We start from the raw sequence: 15,627 nt of genomic DNA on the forward strand, positions 1-15,627 counted from the left end.
CAAAACGGTCTATGCACGTTTAAAATCTAAACACTTAAACACCTAATTTAAACACCTTCGTGTTTAATTTTAGTTTTGGTGTTTAAATTATAAACACCTGAACGATTTTATGTTAAACACCTGATATTTTGACGTGTTTAACAACGATTATTGGGAGATTTTAAGCACAATTGACGTATTTAAACATGTTTACGATTAAACACTTCAAATTTTAACACGTCAATTGTTAGACATGTTTAATTCGATACATTCTTGTTAAGTAATAGCTCAAGCCATTTATGTTGGAAGATGTTGATGAGGGGTATTGATACTTTAAAGCACTGATCAGTTGTTTTATGTACGAGTTCGTCTATCAATTTTGTCAAATATTTAACCATACAAGTAAGCATGTATTGTCGTAACAGAACACAATAAACAAAATGACTTAATTTTTGGTTTCCTAACTTGACATCTGTTCGGCCTATTTGGCATCATTACATTTTATAAATATAACGACAATCATCAAAATACGGGTTTGTGTTCTTGACGTGCCATTAAATCCAATATTTAATTTCATTGATTTCGCTTGCGAATAACTTTGTACCACCAAAGTAAAAAAGCGAAGTTGTGTGGTCTTGTCCCGCCATGACCTACTTAAATTGCGCCAGCAATAAAATACGCGTGACGAAAACAATCTTTGGAAAGGATTTTTTCTAGGGCAAAGCTGTATCGCCATGAAGCTGATATATTTTTCAAGAACGTATGACGAATAGTAAGTATTATTTATTAAATGTTTGATTCACGATATATTTTAACTTATAGTATATTTTGTTTTGTTTTAAAACAAGTTTCTTTCATATTGTACATATAAAGTACATTCAATAGATCAATTCATGATTAAAATTATTTGAAATTGATTCGGTCCGATGAACATTAACAAATCATCCACTAGTCTGTGACGCTGTGACGAACGCGGGATTTCAAAATGTCGAAAAAAGTTTGAACCGTTCAAGTTATACATTACAGTTAAAGCTTTTGCGTATTTTTGGCTTTCGAGTTGCTAAGATTGATGTTAAACAAATACGAAAGTGTATGGTGGTGATGTATAAAAATATTACTTATTCTAGTTTGCTTTTTGATAGATGTGTAGTAATAATGTTTCATTAGCTGTGCAAGACTGACAGGTCTAGGATGTGAAAAGTATGTTAAAAGAAGTTTTCCAAGCGAAAATAAAATGTCTGAAATTGGATTTTTGTTTCAGAGTTTTAGGTATTTCATTCATAAATCCAAAAGCAATGAAAGTTTTAAAAGACTATTTCATAATAGTTTGGTGCCATACACATGTAGACATGAAAAATTAAACGAAACAGGTTTGTAAGCTATTTCTTGTCCACTCCTAAGTAGCAATTTAATTATTATGTTAAACAATCAAGTATTATTAAATTAATAATTATTAAAGGTATTTAGATTACACTTCTTTGTTTCAGGGTGCAAATCGTTGACAGCAAACTTTTGCTCTTTTCGGCTTCAAAAAAACTTGGTTCACAGGAGATTAAGTTAAAAATGTAAGTAAATTTTACTTACATGTTTTACATTGATATAGTTTATTCGCTTTTGGCTTTTATTTTGTTAGTAGCAGCCAGAAAATTAATATTTTTTAATCTCTGTAAAATTTCTGAAGTACTTTAATATGTATTTTAGTTTTAATTTATGATTTCCATTGTTTAAATATTACATTCAAGCTTTAAATGTAAAATTTAATCTGTAGTACTTTTGGTATGCTACTCGCCCTTTAATAAAATGATATTGTTTACATAATTAGAGTTTTTATTTATTTACAGGAATTTAAATCCAGTGTAAGATGGTAAAATAAAAGTCTGTGACAAAGTTCAAGCGGAAAACAACAAAAGAGTACAGATCTACTGAAATTGATACACAAGGTAAACAAACTCAAATTTTCTTAATTTCTTTTTATCGAACTTTAAGATTTGTGGTAAATACATAGTTAAATAGATATTTAATTTATATGTGTTGTGTTACACAACTTGTGTATGTTTGGTCTGCATGTCCCAGAAATGGGCAAATTTTTTAGGTCAGAATGTGTATCACTAGGTTAAGCAACTAGTTTAATAGAACATAATGGCCAATACAATATTCTGGCCCACATTTTTACTTTTTATCTGAAATTATTTAATGATTTAATTGGTTTTCAAAGTAGGCTAAACCTTTTTTTTTTAATTTTAGTAGGTCATGGAAATATCAATTTCCAGTAAAAATGAACTTATTTTGTAATCATTGCGCTGTCATTAAGTTACAGTGTAACATAAATATTAATTAATACATTTTGTAATGCTATGCTTAAAGAGTACATTGCCACCAAACCTAGTACACATCATAATAATATGCTTTTGAAGTGATAGGTGACAAACTAAAACATAGTTTTATGACAAGGCATGTAGTGGTTTTGGTGAATAACAGCAAATGAATAAAAAGTTGTTCAGTGACAGTGTATAATTTAATTATTGCAGTATATTATATTGATCTAAATTTTATTTTTTAGGCAGCCATGATCAACTCGTCTTAAAGAAGAACTCTTCCAGGCCTTTAACAGGCAAACCTTTGTACGGCACCGCATCATTTCTGCATTTGTATATTAGTGGATGGACATTAAATTTGTGGAAGAACAACACTTATTGAACGAATTGTTAAGTTATATTTCATTGATATTCGAGCCTGTTAATATGCACGGGATGTAAGTTATCCACCCTGTTGCTCTGTGTTTATATGTTTTTAAACCACTTACTTAAGGCCCCACCTTGAAAATTTGCCAAGCATAGCAATTATAAATCTTATAATAAAGGTTTTAACTTTGCAATATATTTTCTTTTTCTGTGCTTTTTTTTTAACTTTTTCTGTTTTTTTATCACATTTTGCAAAAATTTTTTAAACTATTACCCAATATGGTTTTAAACAACCCACTAAAGACACAACCTTGAAAATTCGCCAAGAATAGAACTTATAAATAGTTAAAAAATATATCTTTTGTTGTTTTTATTTACTTTTTCTCTTTTTTATTTTTTGTCGCATACATATTTCTGTTTGCATAAACACTTTCATTGTATGTTTGTTTTCCTACCTCTTTTTATTTCTAATATGAGCACTTCCATTTTTAATGTATAGTTTTCCTTTCCAAGTTTAACCCTTTTTTTAACTTTAACTGTGTTGAGCTTTTTGTGTTGTTTTTCACCTTTTTCGCGCAATAAACTGGTTTACCTAATGAAATTTTTGTGGAATTGATTTGGAAACACTGAATACTAGCCCTAAACACCTGACCGAATAAACGGCAAAACGTCTAAACACCTGAAATTTAAACATGTTTATTTTTAAACATGTTACATTTTCGCCCATTTCAGGTGTTTAATTTTGGTGTTTAATCGAATGACAGTGTATTTTAATTCTAATCAATAATGCATTAGGCAAACCACAATATAATATAAATTAATAGTATTTTTGAAATTAATCTATCGCATCACTTTGAAAATCCCGTACTACGGTATGTACACTGTCATTCGATTAAACACCAAAATTAAACACCTGAAAGGGGCGAAATGTCAGCACGTTTAAAATTAAACATGTTTAAATTTCAGGTGTTTAGACGTTTTGCCGTTTATTCGGTCAGGTGTTTAGGGCTAGTATTCAGTGTTTCCAAATCAATTCCACAAAAATTTCATTGGGTAAACCATTTTATTTCGCTAAAAATGTGAAAAACAACACAAAAAGCTCAACACAGTGAAAGTTTCAAAAAATGTAAAACTTGGAAAAGAAAACTATACATTAAAAATTGAAGTGTGCTTATATTAAAAAGGAAAAGAAGTAGGATAACGGAAAACTTACATAATACACAAAATAACATGTTGGAAATGGATACAATGAAAGTGTTGATGCAAACAAAAATATATATGCAACAAAAAATGAAAAAGCAAAAAAAAAAAACAAAAAAATATATATATTTTTTAATATTTATAATTTCTATACTTGGCAAATTTTCAAGGTGGGGTCTTCAGTGGGTTGTTTAAAATCATATTGAGTTATAGTATAAATATCGCTTGTTAAATACAATGAAGGTGTTTATGCAAAAAAAATTGCGTATGTGATAAAAGTAAAAAACAGATAAAGAATATATATTTTACAAAGTTGAACCCTTTTTTATAAAATTTATAATTGCTATGCTTGGCAAATTTTCAAGGTGGGGCCTTAAGTAGGTGGTTTAAAAACATATAAACACAGAGCAACTTAAAGTTAATTGATAACTTTAATCCTGTGCATATTAACAGGCTCGAATATCAATGAAATATAACTTAACAATTTGTTCAAAAGTGTTGTTCTTCCGCTAAGTCTAATTTAACAGCCATTTCATCCACTAATACACAAATGCAGAAATGCTGCTGTGACGTACAAAGGTTAGCCCAATAAAGGCCTTGAAGAGCTTTTCTTTAAGACGAGTTGAGCATGGCTGCCTAGAAAATAAAATTTAGATCAATATAATATACTGCAATAATTAAATTATACACTATCACTGAACAACTTTTTTTTTATTTGCCTAACATAGTAAAATTTTCAAGTTACCATCCAGAACCACTACATGTAATGTCATAAAAACATGTTTTAGTCTGTCACTAATCACCACAAAACATATTATTAAGACATGTACTAATTTGTAGCATTAGGAAATGTTTTATTTATGTTACACTGTAACTCAAGGGCGGGCAACTTCTCCGGTGGGCGGGCCAGATAGGGAAAAATGAAGTACTTGGCGGGCCGGATTAAGTACTGCCAAATCTTGCATGTTTTGTCGCAAATGGCGGCTAATCTTGTACTCTTTAAACACGGCCACACTTTCATTGCACACTTAAACATACTGATTACTTCCCGACTTGAAGAAAAATAAACTAAGTGCAGAACTTAGTAAATGAAAATCAGTTTGTTTGGAACTTAAAGGAATAAGATAACAATATTTTGCTACTAAAAGCATCATAAGTATAATGAATTTAGTGGTGAAATGTGGATCATTTAAGGCCGGAAACTGTCTACGGGCCGCTTAAAATCCTGTATGTTGCCCGCCCCTGCTGTAACTGAATGACAGTGCAATGATTGCGAAACAAGTTCATTTTTATTGCAATTTGATATCTTCATAACCCTAAAATTTAAAAAAAGGTTCACCCTACTTTGAAAACAAATTAAATCATTATTTCATACAAAAAGTAAATAGGTGTGCCAGATTATTGTATTGGCCATTAGGTGTTATTAAAATTTGTGCTTAAACTTGTGATACACAATCTAACCCCCAAAAGTGGCGCATTACTGGGACATTCAGACCAAACACTATACACAACACATATAAATTAAATGTATTTTCCACAAATTTAAAAAAAATTGAGTTTGTTTACCTTGTGATCCATATTCTTTTGTTGATTTCCACTTGCACTTTGTCACAGACTTTTATTTTCCCATCTTGCACTTTGCAGTTAAAATTCCTGGAAATAAATAAAATTATGTAAAATATATAATTTATTAAAGGGCCAGTAGCATTCCAAAAGACTACAGATTAAATTTTACATTTAAAACTTCAATGTAAGATTTAAATAATGGTAATGATAAATTCAAACTAAAACAAAAAAAGTACCTCAGAAATTTTATAGATTAAAAAAACATCAAAATTGGCGAAACTGCTGGAACAATATGTAACATATTTTTTTACATATTCTATGATGAAAGGTTCTAAGCAAAAACTTATATATTAGCCAATTTCGAAAGGCAATAGTTTTCTTCACTGGCCGCTACATATGAAATAAAAGCCAAATGCGATCAACTATTTTCATGTAAAACATGTAAGTAAAATGTAATTACATTTTAACCTTGATCGTTCGTGAAGCCTTAAATCGTCTGTGAAGTTGTTTTTGAAGTCGAAAAGAGCAATTTGTTTGCTGTCATTGATTTCCCTGAAACAAAGCAGTGTAATCTAAGTATCTTTAATAATAATAAATTGTTAAAAGCATACTTGATTGTTTAGCAGAAAAAATAAATTTCTATTTAAAAGCATACAAACCTTAAATGTTTCATCTAAGTTAATCCTTCAATGTGTACAAAGTGTAAAGCCATGAATCATCATGAAATAGTATTTTACAACTTTCATTGCTTTTGGATTGATAAATAAAATACCTATAATTCTGAAACAAAAACCCCAATTCAGTCACTTCATTTTCCAAGACAAGGCTTTTGTAACATACATTTCAAATTCTCAACCTGACAGTCGGCGCTCTTTCACGTATGTACGTGAAAAGTTATGCAAAAAACAAAACAAAATAATACGCAAAACTGACAGTCTTGCACAGCTAATAAAACATTATTACTACACCTTTATCAAAAGTATATTAAAGTATATATGTCACCACTATACACATTAGTATTTGTTTAACATAAATGTTAGTAACTCGAAAGCCAAATATACGCAAAACCGGCTTTGACAGTAATGTATAACTTGTAAAAGTTCTCAGCATTTTCTCTCTTTGAGGTTTCAAGCAACCCGCGTTCGTCACAGGCCAGTGCGTTGTTCAGCGGACCGAATCAATTTCAAATACCTTATGATTTATTTATTGAATGAAATTTTGTATGTACACAGAAAATTGTATTAAAACAAAACATAATTACTATAATTAGTTAAAATATATCGTAAATCAAACACTTAATAAAAAATACTTACTGTTCGTCATATGTCAAACCAGATAGGCGTTGGTCAAACAATTTAATCTTGAAAAATATATAAGCTTCATTGCGATACAGCTTTCCCTAGAATAAATCCGTGCCGTATATTGTTTTCATCGCGCGTTTTTTTTTATTGCTGGCGCAATTTAAGTAGGTCATGGCGGCACAAGACTGCACAGCCTCGCTTTGTAGTTTGGTACAAATCTATAGGCAAGCTACGTTAATAAAATTAAATATTGGATTAAATGGCACGTTGAGCACACTAACCCGTATATTTATTATTTCCACATTTACAAAAATAAAATAATGCCAAATAGGCCGAACAGATGTTAAGTTAGGAAACCATGATTTAAGTCATTTTGTTTATTGTGATTTATCACGGTCATATATGCTAACTTGTTAAATATTTGACGAAATCGATAGACGCAATGGTACATAAAACAACCACTCAGTGCTTTAAAATAACAATACCTCTCTCAACAACATCCCATCACATCAACATAAATGGCTTAAGCTATAACTTTGCAAGAATGCATCGAATTAAACACGTCAAACAATCAACGTGTTAAAATATCAAGTGTTTAATCGTTAACATGTTTAAAATCGTTAATTGTGCTTAAAATCTCCCAATATTCGTTGTTAAACACGTCAAAATAACAGGTGTTTAGCATAAAATCGTTCAGGTGTTTAGAATTTAAACATCAAAATTCAAATTAAACACAAAGGTGTTTAAATTAGGTGTTTAAGTGTTTAGATTTTAAACGTGCTTAGATCGTTTTGGTGTTTAAACTTAAACACCGTTCTGACAGTGTAGGTATGTGGCTACGGTTTGTATTGTGATTTACACTAAAAGCTAACCTTGTAGCCCTAGTATGATTTAGATTCTATAAGAATTCAACATTCTATCTCATGCGGGCCCTTTTCAACAAACTTGCCTATTCTGGTTCAAATGTTGATTTAGGGCAATAAGAGGAAAAGGATTTTCAAATGTAATATCATCATGATTTGTCAATTGCACTCTTGGGATTTAAGGAAATTCATTTTTTAAATAATGATACAACCTATGAGCGTCTTTCATCCATTATGTCACAGTTGGGCGCACAAACGTTTGACGTGTATATCGCAGCTACAGTCTGGGGGAGTAGTTTCTACTGCTTTGTTGCGGAATGAAATAATCTTTGGTTGGCTGTAAAATCTAGAAATTGATGCCTGGCCGCCCTAAACAGACACCGCGTAACGCAATCTGATTTCTGTTTAATGTCGCGTACAAACTGCAGTGATATGGTTTTAGTGACATCCACTGCAGACAGGAGAACGAAAATACGTAATGAATAGTAAAACATACTAAACGAAAATAAGGCTACGCTTAATCAAAACCGGAAACTTTTACGCGCTTGCAATTACACAACTACGTTTCTCCATTACTAGGATAACATTTAAAACGCAAAGGCCTGGCATAATAAGTTATGTCAAAAGTCGAATATTGGATAAGATCAATTATAAGTGTGTAGGATATACAATTTTAACAATGTGTACAGCTTTTTGAACTAAAATTTCGATAGCCATAATAGTTTAAAAGGAAAAAGTTGTGGAGGCTGCTGTCTCGCGCTAATAAATGACAAAGGGGCACTTTGATTGCAGCAAAACAAAGTACGTCAAAGCGTTGTGTTTTGCTTTAAACCACCACCAGTATCCCAAACAAATACAGACCAAACCTAAACGACTAAACGTATCCCTGGCTATCGGATGTTATATGTAATTACGAAAACTGTTTAATATGTTTAACAAATACAGAATACGGTAAGAAACATTCTAATTAATTCTAGACTAAAATCTCACAGTTAGAAAAAGAAAAAATGTAATTGACGAAACTCCGCAAATATTTTGACATGATGGTAAAATCAATCATCTTCACAAGTAAACAAAACAAAATCTGTCGTGGAATACTATTTACTAGGGTTGCAACATTTTTTACACAATTTCTGATAAACAAAACAATGGTTTAAGGGGCATGAAAAGGCCGGAAACGTCCGATGTTTTAAATTTTTAAGAAACTTGCTGTTGTCACGCATAACAGTGCACAAACAAGCAGCTTAAGTTGAGTTTTTTTTGTACGCAAAGCGCGACATTGTTTTTTGTTTATACCATGTTCATTGTCCGTATTTAAAAAACGGATTTTGTTAATTGCGCCTCAAATAGAAACCTGGTACCAATAAAGTTAAACTTTTTAACTTGAGACATAGTCGGCTTTCATCTTTAAAATTAATGTTTATTATGTTAATTGGGTTTATAGGTTCCAAATTATGAGCGGGTTCTAATTAAATAGTGTGATGTTAAGTTATTTGAAGCTCTCTACGCCTACCTAACGACAGTAATATCTAGCAATCTCCCTTTTGTAGTGTTCGCCACTATTTATGTACACCAAATCGCTAGTAAACCATCAAAATAATACTACGAATCCCTTGTTTATTTTTCATTGGTTAACAACCCAACAATCTGGTGGTTTTTATAGCAAATTAATACAAAAAGTTGATTTATAAGAAAACTGTTGGTTTTACTTAATTCTAATTTAGATAAAAAAAATGATTAACAATCTTGTAGATTTTTGTGGTTTGGGCCCAAGGGTTCGGGATGCATTTTTTTGAAAGGGGTTTGAAAAAAAATAATTTAAAAAATACTTTTGTTAGTAAAATATTTACTCCCGGGTGGAGACAGTTTTTTGTTTATTGTTTAAGGGGCATCAAACATATTTTTTTAATTTATTGTAGGTTTTTTATTTGGTTTGAGGGCAAGGAGGAGAGAGGGTTAAAACAATAAGCGTTTTTTTGTGGAAAAAATATTTGCATTTACGTCAGAAGGGATGGCAGAGAATTTTCGGCCCATATTTGTTTTTGCTTGCAGAAACAAGTCAAAAGAAAGTGCAACTTAATATAAACCTTAAAACGAGTAAACCAAAGTGTAATATATTATATTACAAAAATTAACCTGGTAAATAACGCTATTTATAATGACCCAATTTTTAAACCACCCATGAAAATAAGGCCCTTGAAAATACCCCCGACAATATATACAACACCCGTCTATTTATATGGGCCGAAAATTTATTTTCGGGACATATCTTGTTTTTGCCGTTATTATATGGGCCGAAAATTTATTTTCGGGACATATCTTGTTTTTGCCGTTATTCTTTTTTGGTTTCCTATGGTTTCCTATGGTTTCCTATGGTTTGTTTCAGACCGACTTTTGTCCGAAGCTTTATAGAAAAAGTAGACATCGTAGAACCTTCAAATTTTCAGACATGGCGTAGAGTGGTATGTAGGTGCTTTGTAAAAGTTTATGAGGCTGCACTCCCAGGGGCCTTTGCTTGGGGGGTAAAAACCTGAAATATTGCGTTTTAGCACTTTTTAGCTAACGACAGCCATCTAGCAGCAGAAAAACTTTCATACAGAATTCGTTCATATTCGCTTGCTTTGTCCAGCTCGCGTCGCGATGAGGCGGCTGCTGGCATCCCTGCTGCGCCCTATTGTCCCGCGCGTGCAACATTTGTGTTGGAAGTGGCTTGCCTAGTAAAACTATGCACACGCGACTTGCCTTTCATAAAGAGGCCTCTCTAAGTACAAAAACCTATTGCTCTTACAACACAAAATATTTTACCACCGCAAATTTAAATGCGAATCCTACAGGCAGTGTACACATCTCTGTTAGCACATGTTGTAATTGTTGCACCATTCAAACATATCAACACCAGGTCTAAGCAAATATAATTATACAAGGGCCGCAACAACAAAAAGCTTAAGTTTAACGCATTCTTAACGACGACGTTACAAAGCTACGTCATAACATGGCGTCATAAATAAATAAATCTTGCGTTTATTGGATTTAAATTGGCAAAACTTTCAATATAAAACGTGGCTTATTAGGCACATAAACGTGTTTGCATATTGCTCAAAACTACAGATTTAAACTCTGTTTCAACAGTGATTGCTCAGACCAAGGCATGGTAAAAATTTACTCAGTAAAAGTTGGAAAAAGTATAGCAAACCATAGACGTTAAATCATTTAGAGAGAATGAAAATATTGACTTTTTAAACATGCTAGCTGACCAAAATGTAATAACATGGCCGTAAGCATTATCTACGTAAATTTTTATTGATCAAATGTATGTTTCGATCATTTGCCAAAATCTACGCCATATTTGAACCCCCTTCGCTTCAAAGTCATAAGTTATTATATTATTATACACAACTTATAATTGTGTGTAGATATGTTGGATTGGAGTAACATACAGAACAGGTGCAAATAGCAAATATTCTCCAAATACGATGTTTCCAATATTCTCCAAATCGTATTTCATCGTATTGTCGCGGTAATACACAAAGAGGTAAGGCCGTGAATAAAGTTTCACCCACCATACAATTAACGGAGGGAAGCATTTCGAGTAGGGATGTTCAAGGCAGAATATCGGCGACACATTTATAATGCTTGCTTTAAATGCGGCGTCAGCATTTTTTGGGGCGACCAATTACTTCGCGATAAGCTTCGCCTAATAATTAAGTGTCAATAGGGTGTATTTACCGCCGCAAGTTTAAATGCGAAATCTTAAGGCAGTCTACGCCTCTCTGTTAGCACCTGTTGTGCATCTTGCTCCAACCAGCGGCCTAAACTTATCTAGCAAAACTTTCGATTTAATAGTTTGCTTATTAGGCACGTAATAGTGTTTTTCATATTGTTTGAAACGACAGATTTAAAGCCTGTTTTAACAGTGATTGCTCGGACCAAGCTATGGTAAAAAATTACCTAGTGAAAGTTTGCAAAAGTATAGCAAACCATAGGCGTTAAACCATTTTTAGTCTTTAAGAGAATGATAATATTTGATTTTCAAACACGTAAGCTGGTCAAAATTTAATAAAATAGCCATATGCATTATCTAAGTAAATTCTATTTATCAAATATATGTTTCGATCATTCCCCAAATTCTACGCCATATTTGAACCCCTTTCGCATCAAAGGCATATTTTAAGTGGGGAAGTTTTCGGCCCATATCTGTTTTTGCTTGCAGAAACAAGTTAAGGAAAATGAAAAACAAAATATATAATATAAAGTACACAATACAAAATATTAAAAAAAAAATTAAAAAAAAGTAAAAATTGAAAATAAACACTAAGCCCTGAAAATATATCCCCTGACAAAATATACAACAACCGCACCCCCGTCTAGTTCTTTTTTGGTTTCCTATGGTTTCCTATGGTATGTTTCAGACCGAGTTTTGTCCGAAGCTTTATAGAAAAAGTAGACATCGTAGAACCTTCAAATTTTCAGACATGGCGTAGAGTGGTATGTAGGTGCTTTGTAAAAGTTTATGAGGCTGCACTCCCAGGGGCCTTTGCTTGGGGGGTAAAAACCTGAAATATTGCGTTTTAGCACTTTGTAGCTAACGTCAGCCATCTAGCAGCAGAAAAACTTTCATACAGAATTCGTTCATATTCGCTTGCTTTGTCCAGCTCGCGTCGCGACGAGGCGGCTGCTGGCATCCCTGCTGCGCCCTATTGTCCCGCGCGTGCAACATTTGTGTTGGAAGTGGCTTGCCTAGTAAAACTATGCACATGCGACTTGCCTTTCATAAAGAGGCCTCTCTAAGTAAAAAAACCTATTGCTCTTACAACACAAAATATTTTACCACCGCAAATTTAAATGCGAATCCTACAGGCAGTGTACACATCTCTGTTAGCACATGTTGTAATTGTTGCACCATTCAAACATATCAACACCAGGTCTAAGCAAATATAATTATACAAGGGCCGCAACAACAAAAAGCTTAAGTTTAACGCATTCTTAACGACGACGTTACAAAGCTACGTCATAACATGGCGTCATAAATAAATAAATCTTGCGTTTATTGGATTTAAATTGGCAAAACTTTCAATATAAAACGTGGCTTATAAGGCACATGAACGTGTTTACATATTGCTCAAAACTACAGATTTAAACTCTGTTTCAACAGTGATTGCTCAGACCAAGGCATGGTAAAAATTTACACAGTAAAAGTTGGAAAAAGTATAGCAAACCATAGACGTTAAATCATTTAGAGAGAATGAAAATATTGACTTTTAAACATGCTAGCTGACCAAAATGTAATAACATGGCCGTAAGCATTATCTACGTAAATTTTTATTGATCAAATGTATGTTTCGATCATTTGCCAAAATCTACGCCATATTTGAACCCCCTTCGCTTCAAAGCCATAAGTTATTATATTATTATACAGAACTTATAATTGTGTGTAGATATGTTGGATTGGAGTAACATACAGAACAGGTGCAAATAGCAAATATTCTCCAAATACGTTGTTTCCAATATTCTCCAAATCGTATTTCATCGTATTGTCGCGGTAATACACAAAGAGGTAAGGCCGTGAATAAAGTTTCACCCACCGTACAATTAACGGAGGGAAGCATTTCGAGTAGGGATGTTCAAGGCAGAATATCGGCGACACATTTATAATGCTTGCTTTAAATGCGGCGTCAGCATTTTTTGGGGCGACCAATTACTTCGCGATAAGCTTCGCCTAATAATTAATTGTCAATAGGGTGTATTTACCGCCGCAAGTTTAAATGCGAAATCTTAAGGCAGTCTACGCCTCTCTGTTAGCACCTGTTGTGCATCTTGCTCCAACCAGCATACCAACATCTGGCCTAATCATCTAGCAAAACTTTCGATTTAATAGTTTGCGTATTAGGCACGTAATAGTGTTTTTCATATTGTTTGAAACGACAGATTTAAAGCCTGTTTTAACAGTGATTGCTCGGACTAAGCTATGGTAAAAAATTACCTAGTGAAAGTTTGCAAAAGTATAGCAAACCATAGGCGTTAAAAACCATTTTTAGTCTTTAAGAGAATGATAATATTTGATTTTCCAACACGTAAGCTGGTCAAAATTTAATAAAATAGCCATACGCATTATCTAAGTAAATTTTATTTATCAAATATATGTATCGATCATTCCCCAAATTCTACGCCATATTTGAACCCCTTTCGCATCAAAGGCATATTTTAAGTGGGGAAGTTTTCGGCCCATATCTGTTTTTGCTTGCAGAAACAAGTTAAGGAAAATGAAAAACAAAATATATAATATAAAGTACACAATACAAAATATTAAAAAAAAATTAAAAAAAAAAAAAATTAAAATAAAGTAAAAATTGAAAATAAACACTAAGCCCTGAAAATATATCCCCTGACAAAATATACAACAACCGCACCCCCGTCTAGTCTTTTTTGGTTTGGTATGGTTTGCTTGGTATGTTTCAGACCGATTTTTGTCCAGAGCATTATAGAAAAAGTGTACATCGTAGAACTTTCAAATTTTCAGACATGACGTAGAGTGAGTGGTATGTAGGTGCTACGTGTTTATTGCACCCCCCCCCCCTAGGCGCCTCTAATTGGGGGACAAAAAACAAAAGTGTGACGTCATCGTTTTAGTTCATAACAGCTATCTACTACTATCTAGCGGCAGACAAACTGCAATACACAATGCTTTCATTATCACTTGCTTTATTCAGCTCGCGTCGCGACGAGGCGGCTGCTGGCATATCCCTGCTGCGCCTTATTGTCCTGGCGCATGCAACGTTTTTGTTCGAAGTGGCTTGCCTTTTATAAAGAGGCGCCTCTCTAAGTAAAAAAAAATTATTGCTCTTGCAACACAACATATTTTAACGCCACAAATTTAAATGCAAATCCTAGAGGCAGTGTACACATCTCTGTTAGCACATGTTGTAATTGTCGCGTCGCACCATTCAAACATATCAACACCAGGCCTAAACAAATATAATTATACAAGGGCCGTAACAACAAAAAGCTTAAGTTTAACGCATTTTTAGCGACGACGTTACAAAGCTACGTCATAAAATAAATAAATATTAAGAACACTGCGTTTATTGGATTTAAATTGGCAAAACTATCAATATGAAAGGTGACTTATTCGGCACATAAACGTGTTTTGCATATGGCTCAAAACTACAGATTTGAACTATGTTTCAACAGTGATTGCTCGGACCAAGGCATGGTAAAAATTTACTGAGTAAAAGTTGGCAAAAGTATAGCAAACCATAGACGTTAAATCATTTAAAGAGAATGATAATATTTGCCTTTTAAACATGCTAGCAGAATATCGATGACTCATTTATAATGCTTGCTTTAAACGCGGCGTCGGCGTTTTTTCAGGCAACCAATTACTTCGCGATAAGCTTCGCCTAATAATCAAGTGTCAATAGGGTGTATTTACCGCCGCAAATTTAAATGCGAAATCTTGATCTCTGTTAGAACATACCAACATAGCAGAATATCGACGACTCATTTATAATGCTTTCTTTAAATGCGGCGTCAGCGGTTTTTCGAGCGACCATTTACTTCGCGATAAGCTTCGCCTAATAATCAAGTGTCAATAGGGTGTATTTACCGCCGCAAATTTAAATGCGAAATCTTGATCTCTGTTAGAACATACCAACATAGCAGAATATCGACGACTCATTTATAATGCTTTCTTTAAATGCGGCGTCAGCGGTTTTTCGAGCGACCATTTACTTCGCGATAAGCTTCGCCTAATAATCAAGTGTCAATAGGGTGTTATTTGGTGAGCGAGCGTCTAGCGCTGGGGTTGGCATTTAGTTTGTTACCTCAGGACGCATGAGAAACATAAAATGTTGTGGTAGAGGGTGACTTGACGCATTGAGTTTTTTAGGGGTAAATAATTCAACAATCGGGTGGTTTTACGGCAGACTAATAATACAAAAAAATTTAATTATGAGAAAAACTGTTGGTTGCGCTTATTTCGAATTTAGATCAAAAAGAGTAAAAGTGGGCAAAAGTATAGCAAACCATAGGCGTTAAACC

General features: G+C 33.2%; 1 long non-coding RNA gene across 1 annotated transcript; it reads left to right on the top strand.

Moving 5' to 3' along the window:
• Window positions 1-999: 999 nt before the first annotated feature.
• LOC146145070 (uncharacterized) lies at window positions 1,000-3,293 on the top strand. Its single transcript, XR_014498720.1, has 4 exons — window positions 1,000-1,349; window positions 1,467-1,544; window positions 1,821-1,919; window positions 2,540-3,293. It is a non-coding gene; the product is annotated as an uncharacterized LOC146145070 (long non-coding RNA).
• Window positions 3,294-15,627: the final 12,334 nt, after the last annotated feature.

This window comes from Ascidiella aspersa, chromosome 5, assembly GCF_963924565.1.
Source record: "Ascidiella aspersa chromosome 5, kaAscAspe10.2, whole genome shotgun sequence".
In the NCBI taxonomy this organism is placed as follows: Eukaryota; Metazoa; Chordata; class Ascidiacea; order Phlebobranchia; family Ascidiidae; genus Ascidiella; species Ascidiella aspersa.